General features: G+C 33.1%; 2 long non-coding RNA genes across 3 annotated transcripts; both read right to left on the reverse strand.

The window, feature by feature from the left end:
* Window positions 1–16,908: 16,908 nt before the first annotated feature.
* LOC141397930 (uncharacterized) lies at window positions 16,909–17,860 on the reverse strand. Its single transcript, XR_012411570.1, has 4 exons — window positions 17,784–17,860; window positions 17,547–17,719; window positions 17,355–17,485; window positions 16,909–17,283 (listed from the first exon to the last, which is right to left on the reverse strand). It is a non-coding gene; the product is annotated as an uncharacterized lncRNA (long non-coding RNA).
* A 164-nt stretch (window positions 17,861–18,024) lies between these two features.
* On the reverse strand, window positions 18,025–19,373 carry LOC141397929 (uncharacterized). 2 transcript variants are annotated; one of them, XR_012411569.1, is made up of 5 exons: window positions 19,272–19,373; window positions 18,627–18,774; window positions 18,418–18,558; window positions 18,200–18,347; window positions 18,025–18,132 (listed from the first exon to the last, which is right to left on the reverse strand). It is a non-coding gene; the product is annotated as an uncharacterized lncRNA (long non-coding RNA). The 2 variants fall into 2 exon arrangements; XR_012411568.1 differs by lacking the exon at window positions 19,272–19,373 and adding an exon at window positions 18,845–18,946.
* Between the last annotated feature and the right edge of the window lie 3,443 nt (window positions 19,374–22,816).

A 22,816-nucleotide genomic window follows, 5' to 3' on the forward strand; every position in this document is an offset into this window, starting at 1 on the left:
ACAAAACGTTTGCATTTTCCAGAAGCATTTCTTATGCAAATGGCTTCACATTTTGACGTGTTTATTTTGATACCCTAATTATTGAAATACTGATGTACCTCATTGAGATATTGGGAGACATGGTTCAAAGTAATAACAGGTGATTCGTGGTGCGAGTATAGCAAGGAATCGTCAGCATATAAAATGCTTGAGGAGTTTTCATAATCGTAGGGGAAATCGCACATAAAAATGTTGTACAAATGGGGCGCTAAAACTAATCCCCGGGGGAACACACAGTGAACATCTGATAGATCTGATAACTTATTTTTAAATTGCACGCAGAACTGTCTTTTTGTGAAAAAGCTTTTAACCAGCCTTGTGATCTGAGGACTAAATGCAATCATTTTTGCTAATATCCCATAGTGAGAAGCATGATCAAAAGCTTTTTCAACTTCAAGAAATATAGCGACAGTACATTTTTTATCTCTTAAGTTCAAGACTATATCATTGTGGAATTTTGTCATAGCATCAACTGTTGAATGACCCTTCTGGAAACCAAACTGTGAATTTGGAATATATGGTAACGATACTCCAAAATCCATTCTTTTCCGTATAACTATCTCAAAAAGTTTACCTAAATTTGAAAGCAAAGAGATTGGTCTCAGATTAGAGATGTCTGCAGTATTGGCCTTTTTAATTTCATTAGATATGCCAAAAATTCATCTATAGTTGTAAGACTTTCACACCCTTCTGGATTTCTGGAATCTACGTCATTTGAAAAAGAAATACTATGTTGTGGAAGGTTGGCAATGTAGCTATTTATAAGCGCTTCTTCAGAAGGTTGACGAACAGGACTATTATATAAACTTGAAAAAAAAAAAACAATCTTAAACGATCAAGACATTCCGACTCATTAGTTATCATTATGCCATCAACAGATAATTTTTGTAGAGGGAGACTCTTCCGATGACCAATGATCTTAAAAACTTGCCTATGTGCGTTTGGCCCGGGCTTAATTTCCCGTAGTTTTTCTCTGAAAATTTCGGTCTGTTCCATTTGAACATGTTTTTTAATCATAATACCCAACAATTGAATCTGCTTCGGTAACATACGATATTCCGGATTATGTCTATCACTCGAACGTTGATAAATTCGTTTAAGTTGTTTTTGCCAACCATACTTTATTCTGTAAAGGTTCTTAATTCTATCAGAAATTAAAAACTTTCGTCTTCCCATTTCAATTTTTTTCCGAATGAGATTCCGAGACTGAGCATACGACTGAAGTGAACTTTTCGTTTGTTAAGTTATTCACAGAACTTGGATAATCATTAATAATACCTTGTGTTACCTCATGTTTAAAATCGTTCCAGTTCGTGTTTTTGTAGCTCATAAAACTAGGTGGAGGTTGAAGAACCATTTCTACACATGGAAACGTGATATTAAGTTTAAGAGGGAAGTGGTCTGAAAATGTGGGCAAAGTTGAGATGGAATAGGATGGGTTGGGTAAGTCCGATGCATTTGAATTGAAGATAAAATGATCCAAGTAAGACGTACCATTTGGAAAAGTTGGACTAGATGAAGAAATTCTAGTAAAAAGATGCGGGTGTTGTTCAAGAAAATCATGCAACTGAATGCCGTTTGAATTATTCATAGAATCCCCCCATGAAACATGCTTGGCATGGAAATCACCGCCAACAATGGTGAAATCAAAACTTCTTAAATAATTACCTAAACACATTAAAGAACTTACTATTTGAGAAAAATTTGAATTCCCAGGGATATAAATAGAGCCTAGCAATATTTTTCTAGGAACCCCATTAATAGAAACATCAATAGAGACTTAAATACTAGGAAAACAGAAATCGGAAATAACTTCTATTTTAAATTTGTAATTTTGCCTAAGCACTATGGCAACACATTGTGAACTGTTGTCCAGAAGAAATTTACAACCCCCGAAACAAACTCTCTTTCTTGAAGGAAAGCAATATCAACATCAAACTTGTTGATTAGATTATATAGTTCGAATCTACGGCCATACTCAATTAGTGACCTGACGTTAAAAGCTATTAAATTAAGAAAATTATGGACCTTAAACTTCGTTTACTTCGCGTAGGAGACACATTGGTGTACAGCCTCATCCTTTGAAAATTACACTGTGCAACACTGGAAATGCAAACAAATTCTAATGGGCATTTTCTGAAAGTACATATTGAGAGTACAAAAACCTTAATTGGTTTTTGTGTTCTTAGATCGGGTTTAAATTGTATGGCCTCATCTATACCGACCTCAAATAAGCCTTTTTTCCAGTGATCGGACCTTTATCTCCGAAACTAATAAGAATTTTGCTTTGCAGTCTTTAGCAATATTGTAGCCCTAAAGTAGTAGAACTTAAGTGTCAAACAGATGAACTGGTAAAGCTGCATCTAGCGCATCAAACTCGATAAAGTATAGAAAAGTTTACATAATTTCTGAAATTCTGGTCAGTAACAACTAAACTGTTGGGAGTTGAAACAAGTAACCATTCTAAAAATTTTCTAAATAATGTGACCATCAATTCTTCAGAACATTCTGAAACTCTAAAATGGTTATTTCACGATGTTGAAAGGGTATTTCATAACATACCTTTTACAAAACTTATTTCAAACAATGTTCACACAGGCTGTATATTCTCATTTTGGGGATTTCAATGAATTATTGAAATATTTACCAAATTGTTGTTGAAAAATTTGCTATAAACAAGGCGATAGAGGCATTTTACAAAAATATAATGTTCCGAAGAGTTGTGTGTTACATTCCAGAGAATATTTCCCCAAAAGGTATCATTAAGAAGAATTTAACATTTTGGGAGATACGCTGCGAAATATACACAAATTATAGAATTTTTAGATGTATTATAAAATTTGAGGCAATTAATGCAATTTCTCGTGTTCACTATTCCTCCAAATATTTTCTTCTTGCTCTTATCTACAAGTTTGCTGCAGATGTCAAAACAAGATTCGTATTGGTTTCAGAGATACAGCCCCGATTTGTTTTAAAAATTCGATTTTTAACCATGTTTAGATGAGGCCATAAAAACAGAACCCGATCTAAGAAAACAAAACCCAAATATGGTTTTTGCCTATTGGTCCTCTACTTTCATAAAATTCTGGAAAGAAGTTGTTTGCACGCGATTGGCTCAAAAATGTTGCACAGTGTTATTTAAATTCTCTTATAAATTTAGATATCTTGTCTGCTAATGATATTACTTTAGGTGGGCAAATTTCTTTTGCGATCTTTAAAAATTCTTCAATAATCTTAGGTTTAGTTGAAGAAATTTGAGTACGAGCATTAACAATTCCACGAGAGGCATCCGAAAATGATATACTTGGCTTAATAAAAGAGTTTAAAGCGTTTACGACGTTATTGTTAACTTGTTCTGTCCTCTTTAGAGCAACTGCTTTAGCTCTCTTCTTAAGCTCAACATATTTCTTATACTCAGGACAACCTCTAAAAAATGCCGGGTGACCATGATTGCCACAGTTTACGCAAAATGGTAAATTTTCCGCAGTTTGTACAAATTGACATTCTCCTTTCGCATGATTTTTTTCCGCATTTTATGCAAGCGGGTTCCATATTACAATTGTTAGACATATGCCCCCATTTTTGGCATCTCCAGCATTGCACATTACCCAAATTTTTCCTAGGCAATTCCCAATATACTCTTTGTTCTAGTACATACCTGTGACATTTTAATTCTGATACCGATTTACCAGGAAGCAAAGTAACAAGAAAGAGACCCGTGTCTATATCGTTTTTCCTCGAGAATGAAGTAGTGATCTTGGAGACATTTTGAACTGTACCATGTACCAACATACCAATATCCGCTTTAATATCATCAATAGCTGTTTCATGCAAAAGGCCACACAAAACAATGGATTGGCGTTTTAACTCCTTAGGTGTGAAAGAGTATGAGTTTAATTTTTTTTTCGCGGAGGAGGTTCATTAATTCAGTATGTACTTGTGTGTCTTGTAAATAAAGCTTACTTTTAACTCTGCTTTTGTTTACTACCTTAAATACAATATTCCTCGATTTTAAATCTTTGATCAGACTATGGACATCTACACCAAAAAGAAAGATTGGGGGACAGAAAGGTTTTTTATTGCCAACAGGCTTCTCTACATCTAATGTTCCCTTCAGTGGAACATCGTTGTGAAACGTGTTACTTGATCTTACATCAAGATCGCATAACAATGCAAATCTATTTGATGACGAGGTCGATTGACCGGCTGCGTTTTTAGTAGTGTTAAATTTAACATTTGAGAAATCTACCTTAGCCTTTCTATTGCTTATTGCGATTTTGCGTTTTTTGCACGCGTTGGAAATCATCGTCATCATCAGGTAAGTTCAATTCTTCGTGTTCCATGTTGCTATCAGCGTCTAATGACGAAATTCTTGTTGAAGGATCTTGCATGGAATTTGGGTTTTGCAAATTCTTTGTATCAATTGAAGGCAGATTTTCCACACTTATTATTAGATTCGTGGAATTTTCCTCATTGCGTCTTGAATTCGTAGCTGTAGGGTTCAAATGCGATTGATCTTCATCAATAGATTCAGGTTCTGGCGACACATGTTCATTGAAACAAGCTGCATGCAAAAGCGTGCCGATTCTAGATTTTGATCTCGATATCTGGTTGCCTTTATCAGGAGGTATGTTTTCAGCAGGATCGCGAGCGACACTGCCTAATTCCGTAATTTCCGTAAGTTTAAAAACACGTCTGCTTCGTTCAAAGGCTAAAAACACTCTAACCCCCATTATTAAAAGTCTTCTTTTGTTTTTTTTTTTTGGATTTACCGAACAGATTTGGAGCGTTCCGCTTAACTTAAAGTTAAAAGTGATGATTAAATTTCAAGGAGGAGCTTCTTGGCATTTACTTTCAATGTAAAAATTATATTTTTAATGCCTCCATATTGGTTTATTTTGCGTTTTCAAATCCTTCAGATAGTAAAAGAAAACATATAATAATGGCCCTAAGTAAAATATTGGGGGAATTATTATGAATTAAAGTATTTTACTGTTACCAACACATTTTTCAACCGAATTTGCTGTAATCCGGTTCCAAGAGTTTTTAATGCATAGTAAACCTCCCTGCGAAATATTTTCAGTATTGGTCAATTATTTGGTATACTCCCTATATGATTTTTATATCGATTTATATAGGCAGATGTCAACTAAATATTCTAAGCGAATATAGTCTTATAATGAACTCTGACTTCAGAACATCATCTTATAAAGAAATGTCATATCGGTCCACTTTCCACCACAGCCTCCACATAGGGTTACCATCATTTTCTTGTACTTTATAAGATTTAACCACATTTGTCTGCAGAATTACTTGTAATAATGTATTTTTGTTTCTCAGTGCCGCGAAAATCTCCACTTTTTAGCGTGGTCCAACATTAGGGTGTCCCAAAAATAAAATAAGTTATTTGTTAAAGTGAATACCCCCTGTCTTTCTTTCGCGAATTTTCCTTACAGCTCTATGTTACCATGACCATAGAAATCGCTAATAGAATAAAAAACATTATATTGAAAATAAATGTAAGAAAGGATAATAAAATTATTCAAAAATATTCCAAAAAATATAAATTCAGCAACTAAAAAAGAGAGTTAAACTTTTGGTCATAACTGTTAAAACCGCAAATTTCCGCAAAAAGTCTATACAGTTTTAAAATCTACAGGCGCTAGGCTTCAAATATAAATATTTTCATTTTGACCGATATTATAACCAAAATATACGGCAACCCTTGTACTTTAGAGGAATTTTCATAAATAGAAAAATTAAGCTAAGGCAATTTACTAAATGATTCAAATTAAGTTAAGGTGTTAATAGTAGTGCTTTGTTTCATAAATTCGCTTAGAATATATCAATTTTTTTTACTCATTTTTAAATACAATTTTTTCTTCAAAATTAGTCATGCTTGTGAGGCTTTTTCTCCTTAAGAACCGCGAAAAATTGAAAAAATAAGTTGAGTTTTGAAAAATTTGGAAAGTTTTGATGCGATTTGCGTTTTTAAATTTTTAAAACGGTGTCATGAATTTTTTGAATTTCGGTACCTCCCGATTTGCGGTATTTTGAAGGGGTGCCCTCAATATTCCTCGGAAATGGCTGAAATTTGGTACTTAGTCTTCATTTGGTGTATAAAACATTCAATATAAATTTTGTCGTTACAGGTTTACGCCTTCATATAGCCCCCATAGAACGGTACCTCTCGATTTTCGGTATTTTTAAGGTTGTGGCAAGCTACCGAAATGGCTGAAATTTTGTATTTAGTCTTTGTTGAAGGTAAAAGCCTTTCTGACCTTTCTGACCCATAGAATAGTACGTCCGATTTTCGTAATTCTGAAGTTTGTGGCGTCAATATCCCACCAAAAGACTGAAATTTGTTATTTAGTCTTCCAGGTGGTTATAAAATATTCCAGAAGGGAATTATCAGTATAGGTCACCCATATAGATCGACGTTTTGATATAGCCCCATGGAACGGTGCATCCCGAATTTCGGTATTTTAAAGGTTAGCTACATTCTTTTACCGAACTTCCTGAAATTTGGTATTTAGTCTTCTTCATAAACAAAAGGAAACTAATTGTTCCATTTTACTTCAATACAACTCATGGTGGAGGGAATAACAAGTTCGGTCTGCCCGAACTTAATGCCGTTCTTACTTGTTTTTAAAATGTTCGTCATGGCCCCAATTTAGGTTTTATGGAAAGAAACATTGACCACGCCCACTTTTTTAAGTACGTTATATCTACAAAACTACCGAACCGATATTCCTGAAAATTCCAGTGAAAATACAGGGGTGGATGCATATATCGTTGAATTTCGGAAGCGGCTGGGAACTTTCTTAAACCCTATGTATCGGTTTGGAAATTAATTTGCGAGACAATTGTGGTTGTGATGCCGACCTTAGCTACTTTTTAGGACCCAAAGATTTGACCACGCCCACTTTTTTAAATATGTTACATCATGTTGCAGGGAAAATAGGATGCATATTTTCTTGAGTTTCGAGGGGGTTGGGGTGCTTCCCTTTCCCATATTAAAAAAAAACGTCATATCTTTATGAATACAAATCAAATGCCGTCATAACCCACCGTAGGTTTTTATGGAAAGGAAATTTTGCCGCGCGAATTTTTTTCAATTTTCAATTTTAATACTTTCTGCAAAAACTACTGAACCGATTTTTCTGAAATTTTCAGGGAATGTACAGGGAGGTTATTTAAAAAATGATATATTTCCAAAAATTATTGATGTGTCGGTTTAAAAATTTACGGATTAATGTGCAATCAAGGTACTTCTTTGGGGCCTAAAGACTCGACAACGCCTTTTTTCTTAAATATGCTATATCTCCAGTACTACTGAACCACGCCCTTTTTTTAAGCGCTATATGTATATGCCAAACATATGACCATATCGGTGCCTGCATTAATATTCTTGTGTCTCCGACCCTAAGTACATATTTGGAGCCAAAATATCAGACTAAGCCCACTTTTTAAATACCTTTTTTCTCGAAAATTGATGACCACGCCCACTATTTTCAGTACATAATTTTTCCAATACTACTGAACCTAATTTCATGAAATTTTCAGAAAATGTTTAGGAATGTCTCTTGGTGCAAAATGCTATATATATATGTTGATGAATTTCGCGGGCCTACTGTTTTATAGTCGGAATATTTGCTAAACTTATGAATGCTTCGGGTTGCAAATTAATTTTCGAGACAACGGTGGTTACCATCAAATGTTCTTACTTGGGGCCCGAAGTACCGACCATGGTCGCTTTTTATACCCTACACCACTATGTGGGGAGGGTATTATAAGTTGGTTTTGGCCAAAAATTTTGTAACGCATCGAAATAATGGTCCTAGACCCATACTTATATATACCAAAATGAATGTGTCGACGAGCTGAGTCGATCTGGCTATGTGGGTCCGTCCGTCTGTCCGTCTGTCCATCTAAACCTTGTAATCACGCTACAGGTCGCAATTTTGATCGGATCGTCATGAAATGTTGGATGTTGATGGGGGTCCCGGAGAGGAAGAAGCCTATTGATTTTGGTGATGGTCGGATAATATTTAGGGATCGGAATGGGCAAAAAACTTATGTGCATAAGAAGACGACGTTTTTTCCAAAGCGAATATCTCAGCTTCTGTATGGGGTATACCAAAAGCAAAACCTGACAATGAAAGTAGAAAATATCACCTTTCTAATGATGTAAAGTAGGTTCCCGTAGGTGATCAAACAACGAAGATATCACAATAGTCGCAAATAAAACCCAAATTTTCATTTTTGCGATTTTGATTATAATGACGAATATAACAGCTTTGGTTGGGGACTTTCCAAAAGCAAAGCCTGACTATGAAAGTAGAAAATTCCATCTTTACAAAGATGCAAACTAGGTTGACGTTGGTGACCAAATAACGGAGATATTGCAATAGACGGTAATACATCCCATTTATCCAGTTTTTTGGAAATCAGGCTACAGGTCGCATTTTTGATCGGATCGTCACGAAATTTTGAGGGTTAATGGGGGTCTCACAGAGGAAGAAGCCTATATTTTGGAGATGATCGGACAATATTTAGGGGTCGGAATTGACAAAAAACTTATTTCGATAAAAATACAACGTTTTTTCCGAAGCAAATATCTCAGCTTCTGTATGGGTGGCAAGGAAAGTAGAAAATATAACCTTTACAACGATGTAACGTAGGTTGTCGTAGGTGGTCAAACAACGAAGATATCGCATTAGTCGCTAATAGAACCCAACTTTTCATTTTTGCGATTTTAATAATAATTACGGATATCACAACTTTGGTTGGGGACAATCTAAAAGCAAAGCCTGACTAAGAAAGTAGAAAATCCCATCTTTAAAATTATGCAAAGTAGGTTGGCGTAAGTGGTCAAATAATAAAGATATCGCAATAGTCGGTAATACATCTCTGTTTTCCACTTTTTCTGCTATCACACTACAGGCCGTAATTTTGATCGGATCATCACGAAATTTTCTCACAGAGATAGAAGCATATTGATGTTGGTTATGTTGATAGTCGTCAAATATAAAATTAAATATTAATTATTTTGGTTCAGTTCGCCTTAAGTCATTTTGTATAAAAGCCAGATAGGTGAAAACTGTCGTATCTCCCTAAAAGAAATGTTTTCGATTGAAAAGATTATGCACAGAGGTAGTGGTGTAGGGTGTCACATAGTCGGCCCCGTACCGACTATAGCCTTTTCTCACTTGTTATGTAAAGGGTGTTTTTTTAAGCCCGATAGACCTTGAAATTGTAAAAAATAACACAAAAAATTAAATTGTAATCAACAATTTTTTATTATTCGAAAGATCAATACGTGACATTAACATTTGAAAATGATTTCCGGCATATGGGCACCGCGGCTGTTCTTGACGAAGTGCATTCTGGACGTCCAATTTTTGGCCACTTTTTCGAGCACTGCTGGCCGTATGTCACGAATAACACGAACAATGCTGGCCTCCAAGGAATCTATTGTTGCTGGTTTATCAGCATAAACCAGTGACTTCACGTAGCCCCACAGGAAATAATCGAGTGGTGTTAAATCGCACGACCTTGGAGGCCAATTGACAGGTCCACTTCTCGAGATCAACTTATCGCCAAATTTTGATTTCAATAAGTCGATGGTTGCGTTCGCCGTATGGCACGTAGAGCCATCCTGTTGAAACCACATCTCCTCCGGATCAATGTCATCCATATTTTCAAACAAAAAATCATTGATCATGGTGCGGTAACGATCTCCATTGACCGCAACGCGAGCTCCGGCCTCATTTTTGAAGAAATAAGGTCCGATGATGCCACCAGCGTGAAAACCGCACCATACGGTGCATTTTTCTGGATGTAATGGAGTCTGTAAGGTCTCTTGTGGATTGGTCTCACTCCATATGCGGCAATTTTGCTTATTAACAAACCCGTTAAGCCAAAAATGCGTCTCATCGCTGAACACAATTTTGCGATAACACAACAGGTCATTTGCCAACTGCACACAGAGAAGAGATATTGTTGGAACAATCATATACTAAGAGCAAAATAGTGTATTTTAAAAATCTGAAAATATATATTGTTGTTTCAACCATATATTTTTTATTAGGAAACATGGTGACACAAAATATATTGTTGCGCCAACAATACATATTTTAAGGATTTTAAAATACACTATTGTGCTCTTAGAATATGATTGCTCTAACAATATTTTTTCTCTGCGTGTGCTGTTGCGCGAATCGACGACTGATTTTTATACCCTCAGCCTTTAGGCTATGAAGGGTATATGGTAAATTTCAAATTTCTTTTGCAATTCCATTGGAAGAAATGTTAAAAAATTTTTTGCGAGCACATTCACAATTTTTGGAACATAGATTAAGAAAAAAGTCGTGGTTTCAAATCTGTTCGCGTTCACAAAATTGGATGCTGTGCTCCAAAGTTATGGAGGGATTTACTCCCTTATAAAGGACAAATATTTAAAAACTAGCTGATGAATACACCTTATCAGCGTGTCGCCTCCGGTTTTGAACAGCTCGGCTGGTAAGCCATCGGCCCCTGCTGCCTTATTATTCTTCAGCCGATTTATTGCTGTCTTTACCTCATCTTGGCTGGGCGGTATACATTCAATACCATCTTCTGGGATTGGGACTGTGGTATCTTCGTCGTCTTCGCTGCTATTGGATACCAACAGATTTGAAAAATGTTCTTTCCATATCCTGAGTACACTATCTGTATCAGTTACCAAATTACCTTGCTGGTCTCTACAGGAGGATGTGCCTGTACCAAAGCCATCAGTTTGATGCTTGACTTTTTGGTAGAATTTTCGGACTTCATTCTGGCTCCTGTACATCTCGATTTTTTCACACTCCCGCTTTTCCATCTCTCTCTTTTTCCTGCGGAAAAGACGTTTCTCCTCTCTCCTTTTCTCCCTGTATCTCTCTCGTGCGCTACGCGTTGCTTTGCCATTGCGCTGATATGTTATCGGGATGAGGAGGGCTTTGATTAAGCAATTGGGCTAGTTGAGTGGAATATGCTGTGGCTATCTGTTGTGATTGCAGCTTACCGATGTCTAACTTTCGTGTTGTGTCTGTTCGTACTTTGTTTGCTACGTTTAAGCGGGTGCGTACCTTTGCTGCAACAAGGTAGTGGTCCGAATCAATGTTTGCGCCTCGGAAGGATCGTACATCCAACACGCTCGATGAATGTCTTCCATCTATCACAACATGATCAATTTGGTTTCTTGTTTTCTGATCTGGAGACAGCCAGGTGCCCTTATGAATATCGAGATGATTAAATCTGGTACTGCTAACTACCATGTTTTTTGCAGCTGCAAAGTCTATTAATCTCATACCATTGTCAGATGTTTCACTGTGGAGACTGAATTTCCCGACTGTTGGGCCAAAGATATTCTCCTTTCCAATTTTGGCATTAAAATCGCCTAGAATGATTTTAATGTCATGGGCAGGGCAACGGTCATATGTTTCTTCTAAGCGCTCGTAAAATATATCTTTGGTCTGTTCGTCCTTTTCTTCAGTGGGAGCATGAGCGCAAATAAAGCTGATGTTGAAGAATTTAGCTTTTATTCGAATTGCAGCAAGTCTTTCATTCACTGGAGTGAAGCTGGATACAAGATGTTTTAGTCTCCGACTAACTACGAATCCACAACCAAACTCATGCTTTACGTCATGGCAGCTATAATACAGTGCGTCACCTTTAGGTGTTGTTGTGACGCCTTTCCCAATCCATCGTATTTCCTGTATGGCAGTAATATCGGTCTTGTACTTTTCAAGTACGTCTGCCAATGCGAAGACTGCACCTTCTCTATAAAGAGTGCGAACATTCCAGGTGCAGATTCGCAGATCATGGTCCTTAAAACGTTTGCGGGGTTCGTCAACTTTAGAGGGGTTTGTTTTTCTTTTGTTTTTTCATAGTAGGCTGTTTTTTCTAGGGGAGGGTTACTAACCCGACGCCCAAACCCAAGTTTTTAACGTTCTTATGGGTGAACGCGCGGCACATGTTAGCTCACTACCTTTAACGGGTGTTAAAGGCAGTTCCCCAGGTGACACCACGGGGAGGTCAGTGTCCACTTGGGATGAAAGAGGGACCAAGATAAATCCTGGGCTTTGCCATGTTAAAACCGGTCAGGACCGTTCCTTGGTATCTTCCATCCCCTACGTCACCCATAGAATAATAACATTTATAATAAATTACTCAAATGCAGTAGCATTGTATACTACTTAGATTCAACAAGATATTAAAAAAGAAACATGAGAACAAAATAGTTTTTTTTAATAAGTTTAAATAAAATCTTAGCAAGAATACAATGGTCATTTATGGGTAATAAATTTTAAATTCAATTAATGTGTTGTTTTCCACAGTGGAAAAATATCTTGAACTACTTTTATGGCTCTTTCAGCACATACGTTACTTCTCTGCTGCTTCGGAATTGCTGATTCTTCCTGAACCCAATGTCTTTGAAAGCACAGGTGAGCGTTTTTGAAAGGAAGTAAGGCTAGATTTAATTTTGAATAGTCATCGATTTTAAAACAATGATCGGAAAACCATATATCAAACCAGGTGCCAGATATAAACTCACAAATTGAATATAACTGCGTCCGATATTTTGGAATTAGTATAAATGCCAGTAGAGCAAGAATTGCCCTAGAATTCCATCGAGCATTGCTTATTGGAGGTATAGACTTAAATGTTATACGAGGACATTTTTGGTTTTTCAAATAATATTTAAATGACACACACAGCTCGTACAAATATTTCATATTATCCCGCCATTTAATTTTGTTAATATTTATTTCCTCTTTATTTTGTATGTAGCAACTTCTTAGGTGATCATAATTATTTATAATCTCGGAAACAAAAGGATATTCGATATTAGGGGAAGTTGTTTTTCCACCTAAAACTTCATCCATAATATGTCGTAATAATAAATCAAGTATATGGTGTTGGTAGCCAATATATTGCGGTGGAGGCAGTGAAAGAGATTTGCAGTGATTTTGCAACAATGACACAACACCGCCTTTTTTCCTAGTATTAACACTCGTTGTATCACATATAATCATTTTAATGGATTGAAATAAATTATACTTTTCTAGCATTTCTCTAATGCCATTAAATATGGTTACAGCTTTTCCATTTTCAAGAACAAGCACTCCTAATTTTATTTCCTTCATATCATTCTTAAGAACTACAACTTGTATTTCTTTTTTATTATTTTTTTTACCATCAAAATGTAGGGCCCAGTTTTCAAGTTTTAAATGTTCTTTGTTGGGTCTACCTTTTGTTCAGCAAACTTAATGACGTGTCTGTAAATGGTTTTTTGTGATTTGTTTGCATATCATAGCTGCTTTATTTGAACTGACATTCGTATCAATTACCAAAAACGTCCCTATGTTTGAAGACAACTTGGGTATCTGTTTACTTGCAGTAGAAGAGTAATCTCTGTCATATGCTTTTGTATCATCTCACATTAAGTCTAAATCACAAAATGAACCCGGTGGTACTTCCAGTGTGCTTTGAAAATTCCTTTTTTATAACACCTTTTTTATATGAGATATCAAACAATTTTTCAAATTTATTGGTGTCTTGCCGCCGCTTTAAAAATTTCTGATAATCAGTTATCAACTTAAGCACCTTGCCTCCAACGTTCTTTAATTCCTTCGCTTTTTTATTAACTTAATCCATAACTTATTTAATTCTTCAGATATAATTAGAATTTTTTTTTAGATTTCTCAAGCACTTATCCTCTATATCTTTCAATTATATTGATCTCTTTCGGAAATTCGTATAAATGGTATAGCGGCAAAACAGCTTTTTTTATTTCATTCGGTATTTTTGCTTTAAAATTTTTGACCCAGTTATCACTGTTTTTTTGGACATTTTTGCAACTTTTTTTAAACGACATGGCGATGTGAACACGAACTATGAAAAAATAATTTAAAACTCAAAACGATATAAATAATGTATTATGACATTACTTCTGTATTTTCAAATTTGTATTAGAGCAACTCGTTTAAAATTTTTAAAACTGGGAAATGAAACCGAGTTGCAAATTTTAAAATCGATGTAGCTTAAAAACTATATGACAGATTTTTGATCAAATTGCATATTTGAAATCGATGCACTAAAACCAACTAAAAAAAATTATTTCCAAGAACAACTATTGAAAAAAAAATTTCTCAAATTTAAAAATTAAAAAAAAGTAAACTATGAAAGTTTGTTTTTAGCTAAAGTAATTGCATTTTGTGCGGAGGGTTTTTTTTACAATTTCGAAAAAGTAAAAACGCAATTCTTATTATTTTTGCCTGCCCTAAATGCCATTTCCACAGATTTTTGATATTCGAAAAAAAAAAAAATGAAAAAATGACTAACCCTAGTGTACATGTATAATCTAACTATGAAAGGAAAAAATAAATATATAAATATATCATAGAATGTAAAAATGTTACAATTTTTATCTGCAACCTCTTTCCATTCAGCCATTACAATGCAATTCTCGTTGTAGTCTCCATTTCCTCGCTAGTGTTGGAAAAATACGTAAGAAGAGAAAATGGCTTATCTTCATGGTTGGAATTTCATTTCTATACCCTACACTACTATGTGGAAAGGGTATTATAAGTTTGTTTTGGTAAAAATTCATGTAACACCGCGAAATATTCGTCGGAGACCCCCAACGTGGTATACCAATCTTCATATCTCGGCGAGATAAAGCGATTTTGAGATGTGTGTCCGTCCGTCCGTGTGTCCATTATAAATTGTAATCAAACTCCAGGCCGCAATTATGGACCGATCGTCACGAAATTTGGTTTGGAGGTCGGTTTCACATCAGAATAAATAGCTATTTTAATTGGTGATGATCGTGAAATATTTAGCGGGTGAAATGGACCAAAAACATAATATTTAACTAATTTTGTTGCGGCTCTGTAGGTCGCAATAATAGTCCGATCAGCGCGAGATTTTAAATAAGGTAAGAGTATATGACAAAGAAGAAGCTTGCAATTTGAGATGGCGGTCAGATAATATTTAGAGGGTTAAATGGACCACAACTTTTGTGTGAAAATTGTGAAAAATTTTTAATATACAGCTTATATCTTTGTTCCTGAAAGAAACATTCTTCCCTCATGAGTTATATTTGGAAGACGATCTGTTGACCTTTCCATTGATGCCAATTATGTTGATTTACGTGATCAGCCTAATATAATTAGTTTTTTTTTTTAGTGTAATCATAAACACGTTAGAGGTCGCAATTATAGCTCAATAGTCACAAAATTTTGCTCGAGGTAAGAGTTTAGCTTGAAGAAAATGCCTATAATTTTGCATGATGATCTGATATTATTTAGCGCGTGACATAGACAATTACGTTTGTATGAGAAATATAAAAATTTTATTTTTGGTCCATATTTTAATTCCTGGAGGTATATACCGACAAAGTAGCCTACATATGAAAAAATAACTACTGACCTTTCCCCTGATGCAAATTGCAATAATAGGTGTGTTCGTTTACTCAATAATTTGTACAAATTTTTACAAGTCCAGTAACTTCTTGTAAACGACTAAGGTCTTTTGCATTGTACTGCAAAAGACCTGTAACAATTTGTACAAATTGTGAGTAAACGAACACGCATAATGTGTCTGCTAGATAACGGGCCTACTGCCGAATACATATATAATGGGTTTTGTGTAGAGAACCGCAATTTCCTACCATGCAACAAATCGTCTATAATGACAGAGAAATTTTCAGTTCAGTTCTCCAATATACAATAATTTGCAAAGTGCCCGCTACTTCGTTAGCGAATTGTTCACATTTATTATGAACCAATTCAATTCTGGAAAAATACGATGAAATCAAATTTGTAGCAGGTTTTTTATGTAGTTTCCGTTATGCAATTTTAAATAAAAGACCAAGATTTTCTACATAAACGTTATAAATTTATTGATAAAATATCTTACGTGTGTAACAATAATTCCATATACCTCAAACATGATTACAAGGGACTGATATGGCTTTCACCAAGTATTCTGGAAGAATAGTATTGTGGACGAATAAGTCAACCGGCAACACTATCGTGTTCCAAGAAGACTTAGTTCTTACCGTATGCATTGTCTATAAGAGAATCAATGCTGTGGTGTGTGTATGAAAACATTGTCCTTTTATAACAATCCAAAAAAAGCTTCTAAACTAATAGTGAATCAATACAATACATTTAACAATCGAAACAAAAGCTCTTTGTGTTAACATATTAAAGCGTAAAAGAGACAACAAACAAAAACAGAATCATAAAATCCAATCAGTGATCGAACACCACTCAATAACTGTTGCATATAGCCTGTTCCCGTACTTTGTTAACTTGTAAAAGTACCAAAAGTAGTAAAAATGATAAAAAAAAATGTTCATACAAATTGTGTGTACGGAAACGCAAAATGTGTAAAAGTGGTAAAAGTTCACTCAAAGTGTTTTGAATTTACGTTAAAAGCATTAAAAGACCACACCACTGTATAGGAATTCTGTAACTTTTATCGATTGAAAAATTGTTAAAATTTATTTGTTTTTGTAACAACTACAAAACAAGTGAAATTGTTGTTAAATGAGCAATGAGTATAGTTGTTAAAAAGCTACTGAATAGGCCCCCTGTAGGCCTATTCTGTAATTTTTTAACAATCCGACAATCGAAAACGTTGTCGACAGTAAAAATTGTTCGCAGTAATGATTGTAAAAATGTAGACAAATTGTCGATAATCTTTCAAATTTTAAAATAACGACTATTTTTGTGTTGTTTTCATAACAATATTTTTTTAACAAAAGATGTAAAAATTTGTTTACAGAATACAAAGATTGTTAATTAAGTTGTTAAAATGAGTTTCTCGAAAAAATAACAATATTGACTGTCGTTAAAAAGTTACAGAATAAGCCCACTGATGTGGATAGAAAACTAAAAAACAATGTTGTACAGTGATCAAAACATTGTAACAAATGTTAGCGATAGTTCAACAATGAAACAATAATGAATATAACTAAAGTAATGATAATTAAATAAATGATAACTAAGAAATAATGACAATTTTGAATAAAATAGTATAACGCCTTGCTGCAAATTCAATTAATGTTATTTAAATTTGAAAACTGGTTTCGTCTGGGCATCAATATAAATGTTATTAAAATAGCAAAAAGAGCCAAGTAGATTAATATAGGTATTGAATCTGTACATGTAAATTGGCATCAACATTCTCTAAAATAGAGAAGAGAGTCTAGACAATCGAAAAATTTAAATTATTAATAAAAAATTACAAAACTAATTCTATGAATACAATGTAAGTACCTACGGATATGACAAATATCTTCAAGTTTGTTTCCTTGTGCCAAAAAGTAATGAGCAATCCACTTTGACGGTTTGAAAGTTATACTTCTTTTACGACATTAAAACGTAGAAGAGCATTCCAAAATTAAAATCTGGAAAAACAGGACGAAATTAAATTTTTATTTTTCACTTGTTAAGCATTTGTGTACTTACGTTGTTGGAATAAAAGAAATTTTAATTAGGTTTCGTCTGGGCATCAATCGGTTACTAAATTTGCGCAAAACGTGTTTCCTGGTGCCAAAAAGTAGTAGCAATTCATTTTGACTATCTGGAACTTATACTACTTTTACGATATTGAAACGTAAAAGAGCATTCCAAATTCAAACCTGAAAAAACATGATGAAATTAAATATATGTTTATTTTTCATTTGTTAAGTCTTATGTACTTACGTTGTTGCAATAAAAGAAAATTAAAATAGGTATCGTCTGGGCATCAATCTATTACTAAAATAGTAAAGAGAGCCATGTAGAGAAACATTTTCATGTATATAATATCCCCATATTGGCATCATACATTCACTAAAATAGAGAAGAGAGCCTAGACAATTGAAAAAATTGTATTATTAATAAAATTTACAAAACGAATTCTGAGAATATATTGAAGGTACCTGGGGATATGAGATTTATCTCTAAGTTTTTGCGCAAAAAGTGTTTCTTTATGCCAAAATCCATTTGGGTTATTTGGAAGTTATACTAATTTTACGATATTAAAACGTAAAAAAGCATTCCAAATTTAAATCTAGAAAAAACATGACGAAATTAATATTTTATTTATTTTTAATTTGTTAAGTTTTTTGTGTACTTACGTTTTTGCAATAAAAGAAAATTCAAACAGGTTTCATTTGGGCATCAATCTGTTACTAAAATAGTAAAGAGAGCCATGTAGAGAAACATATCCATATTTTTAATATCCCCAAATTGGCATCATGCATTCACTATAATAGAGAAGAGAGCCTAGACAATTGAAAAATTTAGGTTATTAATAAAAAATACAAAACTAATTCTAAGAATATATTGAAGATACCTGGGGATATGACAATTATATCCAACTTCTTGTGCAGAAAGTTTTTCCTTGTGTCAAAAGTAGCAGTAATCCATTTGGATTATTTGAAAGTTATACTAATTTTACGATATTAAAACGTAAAATAGCATTCCAAATTGAAATCTGGAAAAAATATGCGAAATTAATTTTACACTTATTTTTCATTCGTTAAGTTTTTTTGGTGTACTTACGCTGTTGCAATAAAAGAAAATTCAAACACGTTTCATGTGGGCATCAATCTGTTACTAAAATAGTAAAGAGAGCCATGTAGAGAAACATATCCATATTTCTAATATCCCCAAATTGGCATCATGCATTCACTATAATAGAGAAGAGAGCCTAGACAATTGAAATTTTTAAGTTATTAATAAAAAATACAAAACGAATTCTATAAATATATTCAAGATACCTGGGGATATGATAATTATCTTTAACTCCATGCGCAGAAAGTGCTTCTTTGTGCAACAGAGTAATAGCAATCCATTTCGATTATTTGGAAGTTATACTAATTTACGATATTAAAACGTAAAATAGTATTTCAAATTGAAATCTGAAACAAACAGGACGAAAATAATTTTATATTTATTTTTAATTTGGTAAGTTTTTTGTGTACTTACGTTCTTGCAATAAAAGAAAATTAAAATAGGTTTCAGTTGGGCATCAATCTGTTACTAAAATAGTAAAGAGAGCCATGTAGAGAAACATATCCATATTTCTAATATCCCCAAAATGGCATCATGCATTCACTATAATAGAGAAGAGAGCCTAGACAATTGAAAAAAGGAAGTTATTAATAAAAAAAGACAAAACTAATTCTAAGAACATATTGAAGATACCTGGGGATATGACAATTATCTCCAACTTCTTGTGCAGAAAGTTTTTCCTTGTGTCAAAAGTAGCAGCAATCCATTTGGATTATTTGAAAGTTATACTAATTTTACGATATTAAAACGTAAAATAGCATTCCAAATTGAAATCTGGAAAAAACATGCGAAATTAATTTTATACTTATTTTTCATTCGTTAAGTTTTGTTGGTGTACTTACGGTGTTGCAATAAAAGAAAATTAAAATAGGTTTCAGTTGGGCATCAATCTGTTACTAAAATAGTAAAGAGAGCCATGTAGAGAAACACATCCATATATGTCATATCCCCAAATTGGCATCATGCATTCACTATAATAGAGAAGAGAGCCTAGACAATTGAAAATTTTAAGTTAATAAAAAATACAAAACGAATTCTATAAATATATTCAAGATACCTGGGGATATGACAACTATCTTCAACTCCTTTCGATTATTTAAAAGTTACACTAATTTTACGATATTAAAAAAGTAAAATAGAATTCCAAATTGAAATCTGGAAAAAACATGCGAAATTAATTTTATATTTATTTTTCCTTTGTTAAGTTTTTTTTGTCTACTTACGTTGTTGCAATAACAGAAAATTAAAACAGGTTTCATCTGGGCAACAATCTTTTACTAAAATCGTAAATAGAGCTATGTAGAGAAACCTATCCATATTTCTAATATCCCCAAATTGGCATCATGCATTCACTATAATAGAGAAGAGAGCCTAGACAATTGAAAAATTTAGGTTATTAATAAAGAATACCAAATGAGTTCTAAGAATATATTCAAGATACCTGGGGATACGACAATTATCTTCAACTCTTTGCGCCGAAAGTGCTTCTTTGCGTAACAGAGTAATAGCAATCCAATTGGATTATTTGGAAGTTATACTAATTTTACGATATTAAAACGTAAAATAGCATTCCAAATTTAAATCTAGAAAAAAACATGACGAAATTAATATTTTATTTATTTTTATTTGTTAAGTTTTTTGTGTACTTACGTTTTTGCAATAAAAGAAAATTCAAGCAGGTTTCATTTGGGCATCAAACCGTTACTAAAATAGTTAAGAGAGCCATGTAGAGAAACATATCCATATTTTTAATATCCCCAAATTGGCATCATGCATTCACTATAATAGAGAAGAGAGCCTAGACAATTGAAAAATTTAAATGATTAATAAAAAATTACAAAACAATTTCTATGAAATATTACCTGGTGATATGACAATTAGTTCCAAGTTTTTGCTCGATAAGTGTTTCCTTGTGCTTGGAACTTATACTACTTTTACGATTTTTAAATGGTGAGGAGGATCCCAATTTCAAATCTGGAAAAAACATTGTAGTACATTTAATTTAATTAATAAATGAAAAGACGTATGTTCAAATTTAAATTTTTTAAAAGTTCTTTTTTTTAATTTATTATTTGTACATACTTACTTTGTTGAAAAATTAAATTCAAATGCATTTCATTCCACGTAGTAAAATTACAACTTATTACAACGTTGTGGTTTGCACCATAGAGTCATTAATATAGCGAAAAGATTCTAGGCAATTGAAAAATTTAATATTATTAACACAAACTAATAGTCTTATTTACAAAAGTGATTTAATTACAAGTACCTGCGGGTAATTTATCGTGCTTATTTCTGCAATGTATGCGAGAATGTTTAATAGAAATAACAGTCTAGCTTAGCTGGTTGGTGTGCACGATAAGCCTCGCTCCTTGATTTGCCAAATGGGACCAGTTTTTGGTCCAAAAGTACTTTTTTATTCTTTTTTGTTATATTTTAGTATTTTTTTTTTTTTTTTTTTTGTTTATTTGGTGGCGTTTGTATTTTGTGATATTTTTTTTTAATAGTTTTCCTTATTTTTTGTTTATTTTGTGTTTTTTTTCATTTTTTTTTTCACAAAATATCCAAGTATATTTACTTTTTTATTTTGTGATTCTTTTTGCTTTTCTTTATTTTTTTTTCATTTTTTTATTTTGTTTTTGTTTTCTATTTTCTGATTTTGTTTTTTTTTTATTTTTCATTCTTTCATTTGTTTACTTTGTTTTTTTGTTTTTTTCTTTTTTTTTCTTTTTTTTCCTTTTTTCAAAAAATTAATGAAACATATGGACATAGGACCGCTTACTTAACAATTAACGTAACTAAATTATCTGATTAAAAAATTTGTTAAATCTAAATACTTAAGATTAACAACGGCCGGTGTAGGGTCGATATAGATACCTATAAATGAATAAAATAATTTGTTTCACGTAATTATTGTTCAATCAATATTTTAAATTTATAACTGAATACTTAGCTTTTAATGCAAAAACTTGTCTACTGGAGGCATCAGATGTTACTAAATTAGTACAGATACATCAAAAAAGTATAACCATGTAAAAACGAAAAAAAAAAACAAAAATAAATGATTAAGAAGGTATTTTTATGTATGTGACGAAACAACTTTCCTGATTAAAGAGCCAAACATAGGGAACTGCAGACAATACACAGTATGCAAAGTTCATATTCGTACAAACCTAATAAATGAATAAATTCGTTAATAATTGCATATTTTATATGCAAATATGAGACAATTGATGGCAATTACTTTGGTGAAGAAAGATATAAAAATAACAAAACAAATTTTTAATTTACTCCGCCATTTAGGTATAGATGGTGTCTGTGTGGGTGGCAAAGTTCGTATTCATACACCCTGAAGAACTATATATTTGTGGTATTTAAGGATTTTTTAAGGAAAATACCAATAATTTTTGTTCTCTTCCTCTTTGTGGAATGTCTGTGCTGTAGACAAATTTAAAAATAACCACAATTTTATTAAAAATTTTTATGAATAAAAAGTCGGGCGAACATTCGAAATACTTAAGAAAAATGTGATAGACAGTATGAAGACCTGTATTGCTTAATTTTTCTCCCACATTTTTCATAGTTTTCGACATAAAATGATTTTAGAAACCATATTCTAAAACTTCAATACATTTTAGGTCAAATATAAATCAAGACTTGCGATTTTTACGACGTAGAAGCCAAACTCTCCTTTTTGTTAGCTTAATCCGGATTAGGTTTCGTTGCTTTTCCAGACGCTGACATCTTTTCTTATATGAGAAGTCGAATATTGTTGCGGAAGGACTACTATTTGCGTCCAAAATTCCATAATAAATTGCCATAGATAATCATATCTATCAAAATTTTTCTTAAGTATTCCGAATGTGCGTCCGACTATTTTTTTCATTCTAAACTATAATAAAATTATGTTATTTTTAAATTTTTCACAGCACGGGCATTGCAAAAGAAAGTAACAAAAATTAGTGGAATTCTGCTTAAAAAAAATCCTTATATATAGTGCTTCAGGGTGTACGAATACAAACTTTGCCAACCATACAGGCGCCATCTACACATAAATGAAGGAATAAATTAAATTTTGTTGGGTTATGTCATGTTTAATTCCTTCTTCGTTGTAGTGATTCCCATCAATTGTTTCATATTTGCATACAAAACATGAAATTAATAACGATTTTATTCTT

This window comes from Musca autumnalis, unplaced genomic scaffold (genome assembly GCF_047663935.1).
Source record: "Musca autumnalis isolate F117 unplaced genomic scaffold, ASM4766393v1 scaffold_3, whole genome shotgun sequence".
Taxonomy (NCBI): domain Eukaryota; kingdom Metazoa; phylum Arthropoda; class Insecta; order Diptera; family Muscidae; genus Musca; species Musca autumnalis.